The sequence below is a fragment of the Artibeus jamaicensis genome, unplaced genomic scaffold, assembly GCF_021234435.1.
Source record: "Artibeus jamaicensis isolate MK-2021 breed Jamaican fruit bat unplaced genomic scaffold, CSHL_Jam_final contig_471, whole genome shotgun sequence".
NCBI classification, from domain to species: Eukaryota; Metazoa; Chordata; class Mammalia; order Chiroptera; family Phyllostomidae; genus Artibeus; species Artibeus jamaicensis.
The window spans coordinates 5,197,434-5,216,392 of NW_026521850.1; the positions used below are offsets into that span (position 1 = coordinate 5,197,434).

The 18,959-nt window shown below is 56.8% G+C and overlaps 1 long non-coding RNA gene across 1 annotated transcript in view; it reads right to left on the reverse strand.

The window, feature by feature from the left end:
* The window catches only part of LOC128627825 (uncharacterized), a 57,217-nt gene that overhangs the window by 29,378 nt on the left and 8,880 nt on the right, over positions 1-18,959 (reverse strand). The window contains exon 2 of the long non-coding RNA XR_008392129.1: positions 5,534-5,580. This is a non-coding gene — a long non-coding RNA (uncharacterized LOC128627825). The remainder of the gene's footprint in view (positions 1-5,533; positions 5,581-18,959) is intronic.

Sequence of the window (18,959 nt, forward strand, 5' to 3'; positions counted from 1 at the left end):
TGAAAGACAATGGGGTCCCCCATGCATTTCTCTCCACCAAACCCAGCTCTTTGCCAGGCTCCCCGGGGCGGGGGTGGGGCCCAGCTCACTGTGGCCCTCCAGGGGCTCCCCCCACCCCAACCTCCTCTCGGTCTCAGGCCTCTGGCTGCAAAGCCATTTCTTTTTGTTTTCAGCTCCTGCCTCCTCCCCACTTCCTTCTCTTCGTGGGTGGGAAACCCCTGGTTTCAGATCAGAAGGACCCAGAAATTCACATGGCATTTCGAGTTGAACCAGCAGCTGAACCATTGACTGCAGAGTTCCCAAGGACGTCACGGGGCAGGGGTGCCCCACTCTCGCCTCTGGGCAGAGGGAGGGAGCAGGAGAGACACTGTTATCCAGAACCAGGACCACCACAGGCCTCTCTGCCTTCTGGTGGGCCACAGACCAGCGTGGGGGTGACTGGGGGGCACTGCAAGGATGAGGCCCCAAAAGAAGGGGCCAGGGCAGCAACAATGAGCACCCGTGGGATGCAATGTGCTCAGTACCAAGTAGACCTGCCCTCACCACCAACTCAGAGAAGCCAGGTCCCCCAGGCGACTCCGAGCTCCTGTGCTTCCCTCCCCTGGGGCAGGACACCCCCATCGCTGGGGGAGGAGCACACGGCTTTCTCATGGCACCCCTGGCTCCTGCTTTCTCCTCGCACCCCTCCTCACGCCCCTCCTGGGGCACCCCAACATGCCCTTCCACTTCCAGCAGGGCTCCGGAGGGTCCAGCTCAGCCCTGGCTTCTGTCAAATGCCACCCACCCCAAAGGCCACCAGAGCTGGTGCAGAGGACAAAGGGGGTCAGGAGAGGAGGCAGAATTTGCCAGATTTCCTCCCAGCCTCCGAAAGGCCTCCGGAGAGGTGGTTATATAAGGTTTCTTTTTTTAAAGTGCGGAAAGGAAATTTTTTGCAAATACTAAGACGTGCCACACGGGCAAATAATGGGGTGCACTCCCTGCCCAGGGCGGGTCCTGAGCCTAAGAACCCCGGCTCCCTACGTGGGCAGGGGCTGGACCACTTCGTCACTGCCGGGTGCCCAGCTGAAGCTCGGAGGCAGGCAGGAGGAGGCGCTCAGCAAATATCTGCGGATTTAGCAAAAGGAACCAGGAAGAGGAGCTGAAAGGAGGGGAAATGGGCCAGGACTGGGGGTGGCAGGAGGGAGCATGAGAGAGAGGATGGGAGGGGGGTCTCGCAGGGAGGGGGCTCAGTGGGAGGGGGCTCTGAAATCAGGAAAAGTGCTGAGTAAAAACAGTCTGTGAAAAGGCCCCAGATTATTCATCTGAGTCCTCTTCTTGTTGCGTTTCAGTTCGAGCGGCTGCAAATATTTGAAATGAGTAATTTCTCCCGATGAAGAAGGTCTGATTTTGACTCTGCCTAATTTATGTCGAGATTCAAGGGAGCACCCGGAGGGAGGAGAGGGGCTGAGTCTGCCGGCAGCAGCTCCCGGCCACCCTCGCTCCCAAGCTGCCTCCTGGTCCTGCCCAGCTCTGCCCCAAAGCTGGGGTTCTGGGGACAGGAGGACGGGCAGGTGCCCCCAGACCAGGGGACAGGTCCGGACCACCAGGGAGCCCCCAGGCCCAGGCAGTAGAGGGGCCCCGATCAGGGGACAGAGTCACAGCCGGTGGCACTAAGCCAGTACTAGCTCCTGGGCCTGCAGCCTCCCCCGGCCTCCAAGTCTCCGCTCTGCCTCCCTTGCCAGCCCTGGGCCCCTGGTTTGCCTCCCAGCCCGGCCTCCTCCAGGGCCTCCCCTGGCCTCCCCTGTGCTCCATGGTGTCCCTGCCTTGGCACCTTCTTACCACCCAGCCGGGTACAGGCACCGGGCAGTTCCCTGTGTCTCCTATAAGGCTTGAGCCCTATGGCACCTCCTCTGTGAAACCTTCCCCGTCCCCATGAGAAATGGGAGGCAGCTGGGCCTCCCCCCGCCTCCCAAGCCCCGTTCCCGGTGCAGCCACTGTCTGAGGCAGCCCTGCTCCTGAGCCTGGCACATGTGGCGTGCTAGAGAGATGGCTGGGGCAAGAAGTCACCATACATACCCGTTCAGATACTGCTGTCCAGGGGGGTGGGGTTGGTGGCTCAGGGAGGAGGGCACCCAGCCCTGAGGGGCAGTGCCAGGCTCAGAACTGCACCCTGGCCTGCGGAGACCAGCCGGTGCCTGCCGCCCACCCTCCCAGCGAGGTCTGGGCTGAGCCGGACCCCAGAAGGGAAAGATTGGAGCTGGGTCAGTGGGTAGGGTCCAGGATGCCTACAGGGCATAGGGTGGAGTGAAGGGTAAGCCCTGGGTTAAAATGCAGTTCCCAGGCCCCACCCCAGAGGCTCTGGTTCTGTCCGTCTGGGCCTGGGCCCAGGAATCTGCCTCTGACCTGCAGTCCAGGTGACTGGCCCAGCAGGTCGGGCAGGGGGTCACCGCCCGATACTGGAGGGGACAGCTCCAGCTCTGGGGCCTGGCAGACACGGGGATGAAGGCAGTCCCACCCCCACTCCTTCCACGCCTGGAGGACTTCGACCGTCTTTCTGCTGGTGCCTGGCACCGCCCTCAGGAGAGGCCATTGGGTGCCCTGGTTGGACTTCCTGAACTTCCGGCCCTCCTCGGCTGCCCACTGCTGTGTGGCCTTCCGCAGGCTAACTAACCTCTCTGTACCAAAGGTCCTGCGTCCGCACAGGAAGTGATGACCGCAGCTGCCTCCCAGCAATGTTCACGAAACCCTCACGCACTGGAGATCTGGGCGTGAGTTCTTGGCCTCCCAGTGGGCTCCCTGCCCCAGCCGCCCACTCCCACAGCACCGGGGACCCTCTTAAACACTATGTCCCATTGGGCCACACCCCAACTGATGACCAACAACTGCCGCCTGGCCAGTCAGCCCCCTGTCTCACCGTGGCTCCCTGGCCCCTGTCCGTGCCCTGGGCTCTGATCAAGCCTGGTCCCTGGCTGGCTGCCCTGGTGTGGCTCCTTCTCATTCCAAATGCTGGGACCCACTGTGTGCTGACTCTTCATCTGAAGAGAATATTTACATTTGCTTACATCTGCCTAACGAAACTCTGAGAGACCCTCCAAAACTCACAACAGAGAGTGTGGCGGCAGGGAGCCCGGCAGATGGGAACAGAGGCCAGGCCAGGGCGCCCTTCCCCTCCCGGCTCCCCCCCTACCCCAGTTGGGAACCAAGTGGACGCTCCATATTCACAAAAAAAGTGTATAAAGAAACGGGTGGGAGACTTCCGCCAAGATGGAGGCATAGGTGGATGTGCCGTGCCTTCTCACACAACCAAGTTTAGGGACAACTAAATACTAGCAACAGAAAACACAGCCAGAACACGGAAAATTGAACTTTTCGGAAGTCCGTTAACAACAAATTCTTCAGCCTGACCGGTAAGGGGCGAAACCAGCAGCTGGTGAAGCGGGATTGCACAGGAAAACTCGGTCAGACGGACTCAGGCGCGGAATCCAGACGCGGAATCCAGGCCCAGGGTTGGACCTAGTGAGCGACCGCAGGGGAGACAGCGGGGGAGCAGTGCTGCGTGTTGACTGTCGTCGCGCATTTGTGCACGAGCGGACAGGCGAGGGAGTGGGCGGTTGGACCTGGCCCGGCGGGTCCCCGCGGCAAGCGGCAGTGGAGGGCGCCGCCATTTCCCCGCTCTGACCCCGCCCCCACATACAGCGTCACAACCCAGCGACCTGGGAGTCTAAGGCACCGCTTCTCATACTTGAAGGGCGCGAACAGACCAAAAATGTCGCAAGATCTGAAAGTCCCACAGCCCATAGATCTAAGCGATGAAGAAATAGCAAAACTCTCAGATGCACAGTTTAAAACACTGGTCATCAGGATCCTCACAGAACTGGTTGATTATACCGACAAATTAGACAAATATATGAAGGCAAAACTAATTGAAATTAATGGAATTGCACAGGACACCAATAGCAATGAAAAGGAAACTGGGACTCAAATCAATGGAGTGGACCAGAAGAAAGCAAATAATGGCCAAACAGAAAAGAGTCAAGAAGCAAGAATTCAAAGAAATGAGGAGAGTCTTAGGAACCTCCAGGACATCTTTAAACGCTCCAACATCTGAATTATATGGGGTACCAGAAGGGGGAAAGGCACAGCCACCAGTGGAAAACTTATTTGAACAAATAATAAAGGAGAATTTCCCCAATCTGGCAAAGGAAATAGACTTCCAGGAAATCCAGGAAGCTCAGAGAGTCCCAAAGAAGTTGGACCCAAGAAGGAACACACCAAGGCACATCATCATTACATTAGCCAAGATTCAAATGAAGGAGAGAATCCTAGAAGCAGCAAGAGCTAAGGGTCAGTCACCTACAAAGGAGTCCCCATCAGACTGTCAGCAGATTTCTCAAAAGAGACCTTACAGGCAAGAAGGGGCTGGAAAGAGGTATTCCAAGTCATGAAATCCAAAGACCTACAACCAAGATTGCTCTATCCAGCAAAACTTTCATTTAGAATGGAAGGACAGATAAAGTGCTTCTCAGGTAAGATCAAATTCAAGGAGTTCATCATCACCAAGCCCATATTATGTGAAATGTTAAAGGGACTTATCTAAGAAAAAGAAGTTAAAGAAACATGAACAGTGAAAGGACAGCAAACTCACAGTTATTAACAACCACACCTAAAACGAAAGCAAACTAAAAGGACAGCTAGATCAGCAGTGGAAACATAGAAAGGAAGATCGCAAGGAGGGTTAGCAACAGGGGAGTGGGAGGAGGAGAAGGGGGGAGAAGGTACAGAAAATAAGTAGCATAGACAGTAGATAGAAAATAGATGGGGGGGCAAGAATAGCATGGGAAATATAGAATCTAAAGGACTTGAGACACATGGTCATAAACTAAAGGGAGGGTAATGGTGGGGATGGGGGGGTAGGGTGGAGGGGAATGAAGGGGGGAACAGAACAAATGTAACAGCATAATCAATAAAAAAAATTAAAAAAAAAAAAAGAAACGGGTGGGTGCGTTTTTCTAAATCTCCACCTTCCTGGAAAGGTTCTGCCTGGGCATCCGCACTACAGCGACCCCTCGCCACCCTTCTTCACCCCGAGCCTGCTTCACTTCCGCCCCTAGCCCCGTCACTAACTGCCATCACTCCCAGAGCACGTCTGATGGCTCACTGTGTGTTCCTCCTGTTGGAACATCACCTCGTGAGCACGGGGCCCTGTCCTGTCTCAGCGCCACGTCAGAGGTGCTTAATAGATCCCCGGGGAAGAGTGAAAATAGTCACAGCTACTCCCACCTGTCCATCTGTGAGCACCTCCCCATACTGCCCAGGGCTTATAGAGGTTGCATCTGGGATTAAACCTGGCATACCATAGGTGCTCAATAAATGTTTAAGTGAATAAAGCAATGGTCTAAAAAGGTCTTAAAAAAACCTTTAAAGAGATGAACTTATACCTTCCAGAAGGACAAGCAAAGCTTTTCAAGATGAAAACAGCCAGAAGATCTGCTAGTATAGAGTAGCTGCTCAATACATAGTAGCTCTAATTATTACTAAAGTGTAAAGGACTTACCTGGACCTCTTTCTGTGAGCGGAGGAAGAAGTGAGGCCAGGAGAGCTCTGAGAAGAGAGGGGGAAACAATTTCAGAGACACAAAAGTCTTCTTTGGAGTGTTTCTCCAATAATTGCATGATTTCCTTTTTCTTTTCAGAAAGCCTCTGTCCACAGGGGTCTCTGCTTGTCTGCGCTCCCTGCAATAAGTTCCTCCAGACAGTGTGAGGGCCAGGAGCCCCCATCAGACCAGTGGTCAGAAAGCTCACAGCCCCCCAGGGTCCACCAGGGCCACATCTAGGTACTGGGGTGCGGGGAGAGCAGGGAGTGACAACCTCTCACCCCTACCCACCCCAGGGCTCCCCTAGGCCCGAGCCCAGCAGCCCTGAGAGGTCATAACACCCAACGGAAAGGACGTAGCCTCTGGAACCCGACGGCCCCGGATCCCACCCTCCCGGCACAGCCTCTGTCCCAGTCACCTTCACCTGCCTGGTCTTATTTCATCCCCACCACGTCTCAGGGAAGCAGTTGTCTTATCGCCCCATTGCACAGCTGGGGAGGTTGAGGCTGGAGAATGACTTGCTCAGGATAACACTGCAAGAGTGTCCCCAGCCAGAGTCACGCCCAGCCTGTCTGTGCGCCTTGGCTTCTCTATCTATAAAGTGCGGAGAACCGAGGCTCCTATTCAAGTTTATTGGGAACAGTTAATTCCTTAAAAAGTGTCTCACAAGGAAAACAAAGTGTCTCGATGGTCTGACCCCTGAAGGGCTCGTCAAATGTTCCCTGTCCCTCTCTGGGGAAGCCAGGTGTCACACCCTCCCTGGGGTGACAGCCTTGGACAGGTCCTCCCTCCACGTCCGGGCGCGTGAGATGAGGTTTGGGGGTGGCACAGAGGGGTCACAGCGCTCCGCGAGCCGGGCACAGGGCGGGGCTGGGGGCGGGACCGCAGCAGAGGCCGCCCGCCACCAGCCGCAGCCCCGCCCCTGTCGCCACAGCGACCCAGCGCCTGCGGCCTCCAGGGGGCCCGAGGAGCCTGCCAAGGACGGGTGGGCCAAGAGGGGAACGCAGCCCCCGCCCCTCTTTTGTTTCTTTCTCGTGGTGTTGGTTTGGGGTTTTAGTTGTTTTTTTTTAATCCAGCCACTCTGTGGTCCCATCCGGGGCCTCCTGCCTCCTCCCACCTCCTCGCTGGTGGCTGTCACACGACAGACATTTTTAGTGGTGACAGCTGGCCTTGTGGAACTCGCTCGAGTACGGGAATGGTTTTTAAAAAAAGAGTGAGCCGAACCAGCGCCACTTTAAATAGCAATGCAGCGCGAGGGGAGGCAGCGGAGCCGCGCAGGCAGGAGCGCGTGGGGCTGGGTGTCTGCGCTTCGTCCGAACCGACGCGAGAAGGTCCGCCGAGCCGGAGGCTCGTGGGTCCCAGCCCTGCCTTTGACTGAGGGTGCAACTGAGGTCCAGATGTCACGCCCAAGATCACATGGTTGTGAGTGGCAGGCCTGGGACTCCGAGCCAGGTGCCTGCGGGTCGGGCACTGGGCTCCTCACGTGACGAGGCCCAGCCTCCCACACCGCCTGCCCTTTCCTGACCTTGGAGAGAGCCCGCAGGGGGGGGCGTCCTGAGGACCCTTGTGAGACCAGCGTCTCCAAGGCCTGGAATGAGCCGCCCCCAAGTCTTCGCAGGAACTCAGAGACCATTTGCAAAGGAGTGACGGGTCAGGGCTCCCAGGGGTCCTCCCATGTCCCCAGGACCCTCGGAGCTGGAGCCTGTTCAACTCCCGTTGGTCCCAGTCAACACCAGGTCCTGTCGCTTTTGTCCCCACAACATTTCCTTCCTTAGAAACCCTCCATTGTGGAAGTACAGACCGCTGTCCCTTCTCACCCCAGATGTCCCCAGCCTGGACCTCTGCCCCTGTGCTTCCGTCATCCCTATGGGGCAGCCGATGCCCAGAACAGAGCCCCACACCCTGAGCAGGGACAGAGCGAGGACGCTCCCCTCCTCATTCCAAGACTCCGTTTCTCCGAGTGTGACCCAAGAGTGGCTCCCCAAGGCTCCCAGCCCCCCCACCCTGTGATGCCCCTCCACGCGTCCTCTTCTCCATGACACTTCCCTTCAGGGCCACGGTGGTGGGTTTAATGCCTGTGTCACCCCTCGCCCCGGAGCCTGGCCCCCACGAGGACAGAGTTGGCTGCGACAGTGAGTCTAGCCCTGCGCCTGTCCCATCCTGAGCGCTTGACAAACAGCCATGGAGGCATGAGCAACGTCTCGGCACACAGTCCACAGCAACCTGGAAACTGTGGGAGAATGAAAAGGCCGAGAAGGGCAACATGAGACAGAAGAGGAAGACGAGAGGGCGGAGCAGAGGGAACCTTTGCACCCTCGGAACCTCAGTTTCAACAGGGACCTCCATCCTCCCTCCTCTGCCGGGAACCTCCTGGGCTTCTCCTTTGAGTTTCACAACATCCGGGGAGGGCAGACCTTTGACCATCTCCCTGACCTCACTTCACAGAGGGCACCGGGGCTCAGAAAGGGGAGTACACCTGCCCAAGGGCACACAGCACTCAGTGTGGAACCCTGAATTCCAACCAGGTCTGACCCCAGAGCCTGACTGTCACTATGGACAATCAATTGATCATCCCCAGCTCTGTCCAGGAGACTCATCCTGCACTGGGGCAGAGAGAGAGAATCTTAGTCTCCACGAGGAAGACTCTGAGACCAAACAGGCTGGTGTTCGAAGCCGGGAGCTTCCCATCGCCAGAGACATTCAGGCAGAGGACGCGCACCCCAGAGAGGGACAGAATACGGTTCCTGCACCCAGTAAGGAGGCCTTGAGGGTCTCAGTACCGAGACATTTCATTCCTGCGCTCCACGCCCTAGGTTGTGAGCTGTGAGTCAGGCTCTCTGAAAGCGACATTATTGCTCAGTGTTTCAAGGCTTAGAGAAAAAAAAAACCTAACGAGTTCAACAACCATATCAGTACGCCATGGGATACACTGAGAAACACTCTTAGTTTTACATGAGAAAAGCTTAGGCTAATAATATCAACTATTTCATGGAGTTATTACATGCCAGACTCCAACATAAATATTTTAATATATGAAATACATTTTCAGCCCTGGCTGGTGTAGCTCAGTGGATTGAGCATGGGCCTGTGAGCCAAAGAGTCACCAGCTCGATTCCCAGTCAGGGCACATGCCTGGGTTGCAGGCCAGTTCCCAGCAGGGGATGCACTAGAGGCAACTATACATTGATGTTTCTCTCCCCCTCTCCCTCCCCTCTAAAGATAAATAAAACAATAATAGGGCTACCTATTTATATTACTAGATCCATACTTTATGTTAATAAAGCTACATATATGTACATTATATATTTATAGCACACTTACAAACATAAATATATAAATGTACGTCGAGAGCATTGGAAATCTGATTGCCCCACACATGTGTTTTACATGTAGAACTGCATGTGAATACACACATGCACACATTTGCACTCACGAGGAACATGAGGACATGGATTCGGTTGTCGGGTGCGTCATAGCTCTGTGTCACGTTCTAAAAGGCCCATATGTTTCAGAGCTGCAGACTGACAGGTTTCCAGGTGAAACACTATGACATATGGGATTTGCTTCAAAGCCCGTCGAGAGGGGCCAGGGATGCAGGTTAGTGGGACCGACCCTGAGTGGCCCTTAGCACAGCGGGGCGCCGGGCCCGTGGGACCGGTCACTCTGTTCCCTCCCTGTTTGCTAAATATCTGAACATTCCCCTCATGAGAAGTTAAAACTCAATGACTCCCATAATAATAAAAAAAACTTTTTCCCCAATTTTTAATTTGGCAAAAGACACAGGACACGAAATCTACCATCTTGGCCATTCCTGAGCGCACCAGGCGGCATCGGGCGCCTTCCCGCGGCCGTGCGACCCCACCGGCCTCCACGCAGGGGCTCTCGTCATCTCGCAGAACCGAGACTCTGTCCCCACTAGACACGACTCCCGGTTCTCCCTCCCCCAGCCCCGGGCAGCCACCCTCCTCCTGTCTGTCTCTATGGGTCCGACCACGTCAGGGACGTTACCTGGGTGGACTCATCTAGTGCGTATCCTTCGTGTCTGGTTTATTTTATCGAGTGTGACGTTCTCAAAGTCCATCCGACATGTTGTCGCATGTGTCAGAATCCCCTTCCTCTTTAACACTGAGTAATGTTCCATCGCGTGGCTGGACCAAACTGCGCTCACCCTTCGTCCGCCAATGGTCGGTCGCTTCCACGTTCTGATGATTGTGATGATGCTGCCGTCACCATGGGTCTCCGCACACATCCGGGTATTTTTTTTTAATTTCTCTAACATAATTATGGGGGCCATCCTTTCCAAATCACAAGTGGGAATTGGTAGCCCCACATCCCAGCAACATTCAAAGGGAAGTACGTTCGTGCCTGCTAAATGCCAGGCATCACGCTAGCACTTTGGATGCCTCAGTGAGCACAGCAGACATGCCCTTGGCCTAGCAGGCTGCCTGTCCGGGGGCCTGGGCCGACAGAGGGCCTCGGGGGAGAGGGACAGGGCACCGGGGTCCGGCCTGCGCTCTCGGGAGCTCCGGCAGGGTGGCAGGTGTACCAAGGTCACCGTCTTGCGCCCATCCAAGAAGCGACCCTCTGACCCCCTCCCTGTAGCCCTTTCAGCACTCGAATCAGGTGGCCTCGGCGGTCAGCCCCACCCGCCCAGCAAGACTCGGGGGTCACCTCTGCCTTAACCAGAGAATAACCTGTAGGCGAATGTGGGGGGTGGCCTGGGGTGCCCCTCCCTCTTCATTTGTCTAATTGGTGCCCAGGGAGTGAGGCTGGTTCTTGAAACAGGGACAGCTCCTCTTCAGAACCCAAGGCGGTTGGGACAGGGCATCCCACCCACTCACCCAGAGGCCCGTGAGCCGAGGCCCAAGCTGGCCACGTCCTGATTTCCGCTCTCGGAAAGTTCACAATCTGCCCTGGCTGGTGTGACTCAGTGGACTGAGCATTGGCCTGTGGACAGAAAGGTCGCCAGTTCGATTGCCCATCAGGGCATGTGCCTGGGTTGCAGGCTGGGTCTCCAGTGGGGGGTGTGAGAAACAGCCGATCATTGTTTCTCTCCCACATTGCTTCTCTCCCTCTCTCTCAAAACAAATAAATAAAATGTTTTTTTAAAAATCACAATCTAATTGGAAAGCCAGACACACGTCGGATGGCAGTGCAGCCAGGAATGCCTTGAGGTGCAGGGAGTCCCGCCCTGGAAAGGCCCCAAAGCCACTGCAAAGGGAGGCCGGGGCTGACCTGCGGGGGGCTGAGGGGTGGTGGGCCTCCAGGGACCCAGAGCAGGTGGGGGTGGCTGTGGTTCAGGTGAGGCCGAGCTCCAAAAACAGGCTGAGAGGTGGGCAGGACCAGAGAATGGAGGCCCTGTCTGAGAAGGGGGGGTGTGTTCTGGATCTTCCCCCAGGGCAGTAGGGAGCTACTGAAGACTGTTGAGCAACAGAGAGGCCTGAGCAGATGTGCCGTAGAAAGTGGGAGGGGGACAGGCTGAAGGAGAGCAGAGGGGTCAGAGGGTCCCACGGCAATCACGGTGAGCGTCTCCATCCCCATTGTGGACCCCAACTGCAGGGCGAGCCCCCGCCCCCCCCCCCACCAGCCCACAGCACTGGTAACTTAGAAATCTCTAGGGCTTCTTCTCTGGCCTCCACCCCAACCTCCTGCCAAGGTGTTCAGGAGGTGTTCTGTGTGGCTAAAATCATAGGGCCACTGCCGAGCCCATGGAGGCCGGAGCAGTTAAGAACTTGGATGGAAGCAGAGAGCCTGCTGGGCCACTTGGTGTTTGGGAAGCCTCTCGGGGCCTCAGTTTCCTCCTTGTAAACTGGAGTGAATGCACAAGGGAGGTGGGGAATCAATGCGAAAATAAGCACAAAGTATCAGCCCGGTGCTGGCTCCACAAGCTGCGGGTTATTGGCCGTGGGGCTGAGTATTACTATTGCGTTTGTCTTCTCACACCCACAAAATCCCAAGCCCTCCATCCCAGGCAGTGGTGCCTGGTTTCCACCTGCCTTCTCGTCACTCCTCCTGCCCTGAAAGGTCCCCTTCCCGATTCCCAAACCAGTGAAATGCTGCCTGTGCCTCAAAGCCCAGCCCAGATGACACCTCCTCCACAAAGCCTGCCCGGATTCCCCTCCCCACAACACAGACTCCCCTACCCACAGGCCCCAGGGCTTACTTCTGGCAGTTCCTAGTTTCTCCATGTGCTAAAAAGCTGTGCCACCTTGTCACCTCCCTCGTCGGACTGTGAGGGCTGAGGTCCCAGCACAGGGGCTGCTATGGAGCAGGAGTTCAGCAAACGTGGGGCGAATGGGTGAAAGATGGACAGACAAATGGGCGACACGAGCTTTCCGCGTTAGTCAGAACTAGTAGCTAATACAGACCTGGATTCAAACTGCTGTCAGCCAGCGGGAGGACCGGCTCAGGCTCAGCTACAGCCCAGTGCTCCGTCCCTCTCCACCACTCTCTTCCCTGGGCTGGCGTCTTCCTCACCCAGGCTGTCCACGTGCTTGACCCAGGCAACTCTGGCCTGACATCCTACCAGCCGACACTACAGCCCAAAAGAACTCCATTTCCCCCTTCCCTGAGCCCATGTCTCAGAACAGCCTCTCGCTGGCCTGCCGTGGGGCCCACGATGGCACCCACCAAGCCAGGCAGGGCCAGGACCACCAGCTCCACCCCAGTGGAGAACAGGGAACCATTTGAACCAAGAAACTGGGGGTGTGGGTGGGGGAAGCAGGAGCCCAGGCTCGCGCCCAGGTGCGGACCAGCAGGCTGTGGCTGGAGAGGGAAGCGCAGACTGACCGCCCGGCTCGGAGACCTGGGCCCTAGAGAGGAAACCGAGGAGTAAACACATCGCCAGGAGCCGAGTGCACACACAGCACAGTGTGTGTGGCCAGATGGCCCCCAGAAAGTGTCTGTGTTGGAAGCCGGCCATCCGCCTGGGGGGTGGTAGATGCAAGGGACTCTCCCAAGAAGGAGAGGCCCACCGGGTGTGGAGGGTCACTAGGGCACACCCTGTCCCACCCACCCCCACGGGGCAAATGCGCCCAGCCACTCCCCAGACTCCCGGAGAGGAGGCCTGGACCCTCCAGCTCTGGCCCAGATGCAGGAGGGTGTTTCCCCCCACACATGAGGGGAGGGCACTGCACATTCCATCGCAAGCACTTGAGGGGCCCGGGGCCACGGGGTTCACCAACAGCCGCCTCCTCTTCTTCCCTCCAACAACAGTAGCTGCCAGTATTGAGCACTGCGTGCCCTGAGCAACCCCGGCTGGCCACTGCATTATAATCACTTCACAGACAAGGACCTGGGGGCAGGAGAAGAGATGTCACTGGCCCGCTGTCCTATAGCAAGGGCCGAGCTGGCCTGGACCTGGCTCTGGGTGAGCCCGAGCTGTGTCCTCCACACTTTGCTGCGCCCTTTCGCGTGAGGGCGGTGGTCCGGTCTTTGGATGCCCCACACCACTGCCGCGGGAGCTGCCCAGAAATCCAGGTCCTGGGACCCTCCTCAGGCCCTTGGCATCATGATCTCAGGGCAGGAGGGGCCGAGTGTCTACATTTAACCAGCCTCCTGGGAGCTTCCCATACAGCCAGACCAGCAGGCACTGGGGGAAAAATCATTTGGTTTCCATAGTATCAGCCCAGAAATCCCACCAAAGGGGTGAGGATTCAGGTGGAGCCAATTCCATTCTCAGAAGCCTGACAGTCTCACCGCAGAAGGGACCCCCTTCCCCGCCCCTCCTCATGGGTGCACACACCCTGAGTTTTTACCTGACAGGGGCATCCACCCTTCTGGCGTCCCTGAGCCACACTGGAAGAAGAAAGTTGTCTTGGGCCACACATTAAATACATTGCAACACATAATCACAAAGAAATCTCATAATGTTTTAAGTACATTTACGACTTTGTGTTGGGCCGCATTCATAGCCATCCTGGGCTGCATGCAGCCCACGGGTGGTGGGTTGGACACCCCCCCCCCCCGTGAGAGACTCAGAGTCCCCTCCCTGTTTAAGTGCAAATGTACAGTTCCCCCCAGGACTGGTGGGGACTGGGTCACAGGCCAACACTTCCCGTGCGTCCCCATCTTTTCTTGCAGAAGAGGCCCCCATGCTTGGAGATACTTTTCCTACCATGTGAGTTGCATTTTTGAAGGGGTCATTGATTTGCTTCCCCATTTTTTATTAATCAAAGACCAACCACTACCAGCCAGGCCTCTGATCACGTGGGGCACGAGGCCACACAAGATGCCACCCTCATCCAGAGCACAGACACCCAACGGTTCCGATGGGGCCCGGGGGCTTCGTGTCTGACAGGCTTTCTCAAGTGTCCAGAGCACTCCCCAGAAGTCCAGAGGCCCCAGGGGCCAGGTAGGGAGCCTAGATTTCGGGCAGAGGGGATGGAGGGCAGGCCGAGAACCAGTTGTCATGTTCCCCATGGAAGCCAAGCCCAGGCGCTGTCATCACTGAGGTGAAGCCTCTTGCCCTTCACTTTAGATGTGACCAGAGCCTGAGAGCATGTCCCCTGGGGCCTCGTGGCCATCAGTGCCAGGGTAGGGAAACCAGAGCCTTGACCCACTTAGGGCTCGGTTCCAACAGCAGAACTCTCAACACAGCCGCTCCCACCCCCAGGCCACTTGTGGGGCCCTCGGACCCCCAACATCTGGCGTGAATCCTTCCTGCTCCCACATCTGGGATGGGGGAGGATGTGAAAATGACCCTCCTCTATTCTCCAGGGCTGGTTCCTGACAGTTGAAGAGTCTGAGGAGGAACAGGCTTTTCTTGGATCTCACACAGAAGCTCATTCGGTGGAAATTTGCCAGGAGTCTCAGTTTCCCTCCGAGTAGCCAGGGTGCTGCGCCTTCCCACACCCCACTCCCTGTCGGGCTCCTGGGACAGCTTCGGGTCAGCTTTTGCTGCAACCCTGCACTGGGACATCCCCTGCCCCTAGGGACAAGCCAAGACCTGGAAATAGAACCCCTGGGCTAAGTCCAGGCTCTGCCACCGACCCCTGGCCAAGCTTGGCCCACCATCCTGCCTCGAGAAACAGTCGCCCGCTCATTCGAGATCAAATGGACACACTCACTGGGGCTCCAGGTCCTTCAGATGCCAGGAATGGACTCACCACCTCTCTCACTGGCCCCTTCCCCACCACTCTCTGCCCTACCGCTCTGCCCCTTCTGAGAACCCTCTGGCCCCAGAGCCCTCCCTCATTCTGTTCCCTCTGATGGGAACGCCTTTCCTTGTCCCTGACCTGGCCAACGCAGGCCCTGTCTAGATGTCATGATTCCAGGGCCTCCCCAAGACTCAGGTTGGGGTCATCTGATGTGTTCGTTATGGCTGAATGGCTCACGCCCTCCCGAAGGGCCAGACACAGAGTTGACAACCGATGCTTGTCCAGCAGAGACTGGAAAGGTTTCCGTGAGATCAGGGGTTTTAAAGCGCGAGATCGGACTCCGCAGGGGGCTGACGTTCCTGAAGATCGAGGACAGGGCAGACACCCAGCCACGCCCCTTAAAGGGCTCCCAAGAGAACGTGATGGAGCTGTCCAGGGCTCTCCGGGATCGTGGGGGTTAATTCAAAGGGCCTTCCGTGAGTGGAAGCCCCACAGGGGAGACAGGCCTTCGTTCCGCCCCACAACCGCAATTCCTGAGCCCCACAGGTACCCAGCTGCCTCTCAACTGCACCAACAGCAGTGCGGGGGCGGGGAGGTGGGAGGGGGACACGGGGCGCCTCAGGGCTAAACTACAATTCCCATGATGCTGCGCTCTATGGTGGGGTAGGTGGAGCGAGCTCTGGAGGCCCCACACCCGTGGCCTTCTGGGGATTGTAGTTCTCCCCAGAGGGGCACGGCCTCAAGACTGGGAAGCCTGGACATTCTCTAGGGGAGAAATAGGGAGACCCTCTGGCCAGCTAGTAGGGAGAACGCTGGCTGCCTGCTGTCTAGCCAGGGCTCCTTGCACTTCGGCAGCTGTCTCTCCAAGGTTTATTCTTCATCATCATCCTAACAACAGCTACTCTGTTTACTGAGCACCTACTACGTGTCTGGCCCTGAACTAATGTCTGGGAGGACACAAAGACCTGGTCCCTGTCTTTGCAGGCACACAATCCAGGCAGGGAGGCAGACATGGGGCCTGCAATCGCACAAATACTCAGTCACTTGTGCTAGGTCCCAAGCAGGGCAGCATGACAGGGAAGGTGACGGGGACGATTTTCTGAGCCAAAGACAGACCCAAACGGAGAGCAGAAAATGTACTGGAATCTTTAAAATCAAAGGGTGAATTTGATGGGTGGAGTGGGAAAATCTCAAAGTCCCTGCCAACCCCTCATTATCTCCCAGAAATTAGCTCAGAGAGACAAGGGGCCTTGCCCAAAGTCACACAGCGAGTTAGAGGAGTTGGTCCAAGGAGGCAGCCCCACATGTTAAACTCCCCAAAGACAGGGCCTGGGTCTCATGGGTCTTCTAGGGGCCCCTCCAACACACACACGCACACACGCACACCCCTCAGCATGGCAGTGCCCAGGCCCTCCCTGGTGTGCGTGTCCGCCTTCCTGAGCCCATTTCCCCACTAGGGAAAGGACACTGTGCGCCACCACGTGGGGCAGCTTTAGCAGGAAGACTGGACAACGGCTCTGAAACCAGTGCGTTACCAGCAGGAGAGCGCGGCGTGAGTCACTTTCCACTCTGTGCCTCAGTGCGATGCTGTGGGACAGCCAGGGGCCTTTCTCCATGGCCACTCTGAGCGCCAATGGACAGGACAGCTGCCGGGAGGGGAGGCACGCAGAGGAGAAAGGCCCTGGGGGCTGGGAGCCCTTCCATGCGGCATTGGAGTCTAATCTGGGCGCTGAGGACCCCCACCAGCCCCACTGAGTCTCCAAGGACAGCCTCGCAGACACAGTACAGGCCCTCAGTTTCAGCAGGACGTCAGTGCAAATCTGGTCATGTCACTCACCCTGAAAACCCATCCAGGGCTCCCTGAAGACCCCCAGGTGAGGCCCTCACTCCTCAGCCTTATCCCTGCCCACTGCTTGACCTTCTGCCCCAGAATTCACCCAACCCTCCCCTCCCAGGGGCCTCTGCAAGGCTCCCACCAAAGCTATGGACTGGCAACCCCAGAGGCATTCCAGTCCCTTCTCCCTTTCCTTCCTCTACTGTAGAGAAGAGCACAATTTTTAAACTTCATTTTCCCAGCCTCCCTGGCAGTTTGTGGTGGCAGTGGAACCTGGTTCCAGCCACCGAGATACAACGGAAAGCCCTGGGGAGCAGTTCCCTTCCTGAATAAAGAGAGGGAGTCTCTCTCTTCTGAATTCAGAGAGGGAGAAAAAGGCCTTTTCACCATTTGCTCTTTTGCCTTCGGTTCTTTCCCCTCCTTCCTGCCTGGAGCACAGACATGAGGCCTGGAGGTTCAGCAGCCAAAGTGTGACCATGAGGAAGCAATGTGTGTTCCAAGTGACCACGCTGGGGACAGTGAAAAGGAAGATAGAGGCGGGGGATACGGTGTCACTTGGAAGCTACTACACGAACTGGTGACTACTCACCCCAGACTTGTTGTCTGAGTAAAACCCTCCTCTGTTTCATAACTACTACATACTACTGCTGTAGTAGTTACTTTATTTGCAATGAGCACAATGCTGATGATTCATGACCCTGCATGAGTGGCCCCTGCGGAGTGCATCCCTGGCGGCTCTCTTTGGGCCTCACTGGACTCCAGCCGCTGTACAGGCCTCTTTCTGCTCTTTGACCCTGCTGAGCTCACTCCTGCCCCAGGGCCTTGGTGCTGCTCACATCTGCTCATGGCCAGCTCCTTTCATCCCCCAGGGCTCAGCTGAAATGCCACCTCCTCCAGAAGGGCCTCCCTGTCCACAGCACCGTCTGAGGGAGCCTCCCAGGCACCTCTGCCACGGGGCCCTGTTTATTGTTACCACCTTTCTGTACTGCTATCAGATACTTTATAGACATTTCTTCATTTGCTTATTGTACAGAACGAGAGTTTCGTGAGAGAGGGTCGGGATTCCCACTTGCATTACTTGCCTCTGTATCCCCCGTGCATAACAGGTAGTAGACACTCGCTAAAGGTTTATTGGATTAGTTAATTAATGTGTTAAGTAATGCCTCCCTCCTGCCTGATGTGCTCTCTCTCCCTGTTTGCTTGGGAACTGGAAATTCCCACCCTTTCCTTCCAGCCGCCCCCTTCCTGGAAAAGCCTTCCTGGTTTTGCGGGACCTGGGCTGGGACAGGCCTTGCTCCCGAGCCCATGACTTTCCGTGTCTCGCCTCCCCCGCACCCACCCTTCATGCTCATCATTTCAGGGTAGAAGACATCTTCATCTGTTAGAGGGCATTTCCCCTCCAGGACATAAACTCCAAGAGGGCAAGAACCGTCTCCTTTGTTCCCTGTTCCTGGCCAGTGTCTGATGCAGGTGGACATGTTTGTTGAATGAATGAATGAATGAATGAATGAATGAACGAACGAATGAGCTACTTACTGAATGTGTGCCAAGCACTGGGGAAGGGGCTGCTTTGATGTCTTAGTTCACTGTCCCAGCCTAAAAGATCTCAGTCTCAAGGGCAGGGACCACCCATGTCCCACCCCCACCCCCTGCTACAAGCAAAACAAAATCAAAGCAGCGTGTCCAGTTCAGATCTGCCTGGCTCTGAACAAAGGGGCAGCTGGTGCTTCTGCCTAGGCAGGCGCCCGCATCAGCAACACCGAGCAAAGCCAGCCTGGCTGCACAGCCCAGGGGGCTCCAGGGCTGTTTCTCTGCAGGGTTTTGCCCCTTCCCTCCACCCCAACCCCCAAAGCTACCCCCTCAAATAACAGCACACTCCCTCAGCCCTTGCGTGGAATTTTTCGTCTTCAAAGCACTTTATAAACATTGGCTCATTAGCAGTGCAGCCCCTTGACACCAGCAGGCTGCTCCCCGGGTGTCTTCTGAGTCATAGCGCCAGAGTTTACCGACAAAAACAAGTTTTTCCCATAGAGCGAATGCAGCACCGCAGCCAAGAGCACTGTGTCTCTGGAAGAGGAGGAAGGAAGGAGAAAACGCTACCTGAGCACCGAGCAAGCACTGGGCCGGCATTGGCTCCGCGAACCAGGATCACTGCAGGGAGGGGGGACGGGGCCAGGCTTGTGGAGGTGCCACCAGCAGCTCTGTCCCCTGCCCAGGGCCTGAGCCCTCCACAGGGGCGTGGGGCAGGAGCGTGGGGCAGGAGCGTGACCCCCAGCAGCCTGGCTCCTCTTCTTGCACCCCCTGCGTCTGCCTCCTGACCCCCTGCCTTTCCTCTCTACTGCGGGACATTCCCCACCCCCCTCACCCTCTCTACCCACCCCCCATAGCCACAGCCCAGGGATTGAGATGAAGGAGAGGTGGTGTTGGCCACCCCGGGCGGTGCAGGGGGACTGGA